Here is a 4,805-nt window from a genome sequence, read left to right as displayed (position 1 = left end):
TGGCCTTCTGGAAGTTCTCATGATTATTGGTTCATGGGTAGTAATACTTCGCCTTAGGTAACAATACCATGACATGGAAAATAACAATTAATTTTATAAGTTTCAAACCACTAACCTCATTTAAAGATTTAGTGTCTCGTCTCACTAGATCAACTAGTTGGTATATATTTGACAGTTTCTAATCGCTAATAACAGCTATAGATACTTAGGTCAATAAAGGAGAGGAAAACATTTAATGAAAAAAATAGAAATATTGGACTGTGAATATACTCTTATGCACTTGAGATCCACTTCAAAAGTGATGAAGAGATCATCTTTATTGATTAACTTGACCTAAAAACTATAAACAGCAACAAAACATTATAACTCTATTTTCTCTCTTTATAGACAGTTTATAAAATCTTGCTTCATAATAGTTTATAAAAAACAAGCCAAGATTCATAATTTTACTTTAAACATCTATTGTAAAACTTGACGAGAGATCGAAAGCATCTCGAGCTTGGGTATCTGTTGGTTCATCTTTTTGAGGTGCGATATATGTAACAACAACGTCTTTTCTGAATGTTAGATAGAGGGTTGCAATGATGTAAACCGCCATTAGAGGAAACACAATGATTCCAATGAATATTGCCTACTTTTGGTAAATCATTGTGAATCAACCAATCTACAAAGGCAGTTGACAAGTAATAGACGTTGATGCCAATTATTCCAAGCCCTAAAATCCATGAAATCACAATTATCTGCAATATAACAAAATATGTGATTATCAGCTAAGAACATAGATAAGAAAAATAACCCAAAAGAAAATAAAATTGAAGAGAGAATAATCACAATTTTGGAGTTCTTGTATGGTCCCATTTTAGTTGAACTGCTACTGAATTTAAGGAGCGGGATTAGAGCAAATGGTAGCTCAAATGAAAGAATCATCTGCAAAATCCATGATCAAATTTACAAGTAGTGTTAGCTTCTAACATGTGTTATTTCAATAGTACACATTGATAAAATCAGTCGAAATTAAAGCATTAAGTTGTGGAATCCTTTTCTTAATCTCAAGTTATAAATGGGTAGATTCAAGATTTTATGTCGGATGTGAACTTCTAAAATTTTAAGGTGGGGTAAACTCATAAAATTCTAGGAGTGAAAATAGATTATTAGTAGATAATAAAGATAATATCTAAAATTTGTTAATTTCAAATTTTTTAGGAGGATGATTGCCCCAACTCGCTCTCCTCGATCCATCTCTGATTATGACTATCTATGTAAAAAATCGATATTATATATATATATATATATATATATATATATATATATATATCTTACCGATGCGATAATGATTAGTCGACCGGCCCCTTGAGATCCACCAATGATGGACACAATAAGACTAGGTGTAATGGCAAAACACCTAGTCATTAAATTCCTCAACCATTTCTTCATTTTAAGATCCAAGAAACCCTGAAAGAAATATCATATAATAAACTTAATAGTCAAATTTAAATTAATAGCTAATGGATCACATTTGAAAGCACTTGATATGCCAGACCTGCATGATAAATTGTCCTGCATAAGTGCCTGTAATGGTTGAGCTTTGTCCTGAAGCTAGAAGTGCAATGCCATAAAGAGCTTTGCTAGATTTTCCCAACACATTCTACAATGAAAAGAAAAACAATACAAAACTCACAAGTTTTTAATTCTATTTTCTTTAAAAAACATTGTGTTAATTATTATATTCAAACCTGGAGAAGAAAGAAGAGTTGAGATTAAGATCGCTGCAACGATTATGATTATCTCCAGAAAGGTTATCTGCTGCACAGACGGTCCCAGACACTGAGACTACCGCAACATTGATCAAAAACGCCACGAATAATGCGAAACCACTCTCTATTAAAAAAATCTGCAAGCATCCTGATCCAAAGAATGAGAACCACCATGACTTAGCATATATGAAATCATATTAAATCTTAATATATGACTTAAATATTAATATACATTGAGGTATAAATAAAATCTAAATATATACATTTGCAAATAAATATTTGTGATATAATATATACTTTATGAATATATTATGATGTATATATTTTAAATTATGAATATATTTATTGACGATATGGTATATGCCACATCATTAAAATAATAGCATAATGTGTGTTATGTTACTCAAAGTGATGACATGATATTTCACGTCATTTAAATCGATGATATGACACATATCACAAGTAGTTAAGCACATGTAAAATGTCACGTTAACAACATGTGATCGTTAGTCAACTAGTATTCTCCTTCCGACGGATGATAGTTTGACTAAAAATTGAAACTTCAAGAGTTAAAATGCTTCAAAAAAAAATTAGAGGCCAAAGTGATGATTTATGTAAATAGGAATAAATTTCATTATGCCATTTAAATAAATAAAGTTGACTCACATTAACGCCTCGAACAGAGTTGGGTACTTTTCTGGAGAGCACCAGAGCCGAGTGAAGGAAGAGATTGTGCCTGTGTGATCACACCATTTGGTAGAGTTAGAACAACTCATTTTAAGCTTTTATTACAACAAGTTGTTAGATAGAAAGAGATTGATAATATTCATACGGCATAACAAGAGCACCCAAGAGCAATGGCGTCGGCGGTAGCTCCTTGTCCGGCAAGCTTTGGAACAAATGCCCTTAACAACACCGGACGCCGGTGGCTTTACGTAACTCATTTCCCCAAAGAAACATCCCGCCATTACAAATACCAGCACTGCTATCAGCATTCCAGCTTCCTTACCCCATATTTTTGCAGGCCAAGGAGGAGAAGAGTGCTTAACCCGTACATAAAACTCCAACCCATACTGGTATGTTAAACAGTATATTCAGCCCAAAGGCTGTCCCAATCACTGCATCAAGACATAGAGTTCATAACCAATAGATAATCAATGCTGATTGATTTTTCGTGTGTTGCAAATGGTGATTTAAATCATAAGAAACCTTCAGATCAGCAGCTATGCAGCAAGCTCTGCTAGTAACCATAAGCAATATTTCACAGTGGTGGTACTCAGCCTTGCACAATTCTGATAAGTGTTTACCTGAAAGAAGTTAAATAGGTTAAAACATAATAATATCATAAATGAAATTTGATTGATTGCTGATGAGTATGAAAGATACATAACCGGTGCTGACTCCAAGATTGCAGCGAGAGACTGGATTATTAGAGCAAAGACTAATCCAATTAAAACAACCCAAAGTAGCTGGAGATTGCGAAGATTTATGACACCTAAGTAGCTATTTGCATTTATGAATATTATAAAGGCTTACTCTTCAACATATTACCTCAAATCCATGGCTAGCACCTGCTTGTAAATCAGTTTCCACTGTGTGACATTACATTAATCAGATGAGTTTCCAAAAACATTAAGATGTAAGGGAAAAGAGTGGCAATGGCTAATGACTTACAGTTGCCAGGATCAAGATAAGCTAATGAAACAAGGAAACCAGGGCCTACAAATGACAAAAACTTTCTCCATCCATGTTTCTGAAAAAAAAATCCCAGAAAAGCATGCCATCAATTACAAACCAAATATATGCGCAGCTTATATATCAAATCTTGAGAAGAAATGAAACCTCATCATTGGGGTCAATATGATTATCATGAAAGCGTTTGCTGTTGTTAGCTGGGGATTGTGGGGTTGTTTCAGGCACATTCAGAGCAGCTATGCGGTTGCTTCCTCCACCCCATGATTGAGGAATTTCTGCAACATTGTTTCCTTCTTGTTGTTGCTGCAAACTTCCCATCTCTCACTTCTTTTCTAAGTTTACTCAACTTTCTGTGGTACGTATTAAAGAAACTAAAACACGTTGTATTTATAGTGAAATATGCAATAACTTATCCAACTATCTGGCTTACAAGCATGGCATGGAATTTTAAAGAATTGTATTACAAAATTACTATTAAGTGTACTTGCGATTTATAATTGAAGTGACGACTCAATATGTCGTCGATTTTCAAGGTTCAGAGTGTAGGAGATGGTTATTTAATCTAGTGTAAATTATATGTTTTGTATCTCATTATCATTTTTGTTTCGTTTGGTAATCAACTATTGTTTGTTTCGAAATTATACATAATGTTAGGTTTTGATTTTATTTTGATCACATTGTTAAAGAATTTAAATACCTAATTTTTTTTCTCAGTCAATCTAGTTATTTAACATTATAAACATTATCATTTTAAGTGTCTTGACAGTAACAACTGTTTAAAAATTATTTAAGTGATATGTCGTATTCTAGTAATTTTTTAAAAAATTATAATAAAAACTTTAAAATATAATTTCTTTTCTGAAGAAACCCAAAATTTTCAGAAATTATTAAAAAATCCTAAAACTTTGAAAACATTTATTCTAATCCTTATACTCAAGTCAGCCAACGCCGTTGGTGTCGAACCTCCACCTGATGACAAGATGAACCCGACGACCCATAACTCGATGAACCCACGACTTAGAACTCAATGAGCCCGATGAATCCTCCAAAATTTTGAAAAAAAAAATTAAAACCCGACTAAAACACGTGACCTGGCGACAATTGCAACGACTGTCAAGGGAGACGAAAAGGCTGGCAGTGGTGATGGTGATTGTGGCCTACAAGGGAATGATAAGGTTAGTGTTAGGGATTTTTTTTTTTTTTGTAATTTTAGAGAAATTAGAGTTTTTTTAAATATAATAAAATTTTAAAGTTTTAAAAAATCAAAATTATCAAAATACGATATATATCACTTAACGGACTTTTTTAACGGCTAAGATACTTAAAAGGGTCATTTGTAATGTTAGACACCTAGAT

At 32.8% G+C, this 4,805-nt stretch overlaps 1 pseudogene; it reads right to left on the bottom strand.

Annotated features, from left to right (window-relative positions):
- Positions 1–433: 433 nt before the first annotated feature.
- LOC120212218 lies at positions 434–3,767 on the bottom strand (annotated as a pseudogene).
- Positions 3,768–4,805: the final 1,038 nt, after the last annotated feature.

The sequence above is a fragment of the Hibiscus syriacus genome, unplaced genomic scaffold (genome assembly GCF_006381635.1).
Source record: "Hibiscus syriacus cultivar Baekdansim isolate YM2019G1 unplaced genomic scaffold, ASM638163v2 tig00110007_pilon, whole genome shotgun sequence".
NCBI lineage: Eukaryota > Viridiplantae > Streptophyta > Magnoliopsida > Malvales > Malvaceae > Hibiscus > Hibiscus syriacus.
The sequence above is the reverse complement of the archived record's forward strand: the minus strand, read 5'-3'. Positions and strand labels throughout refer to the sequence as shown.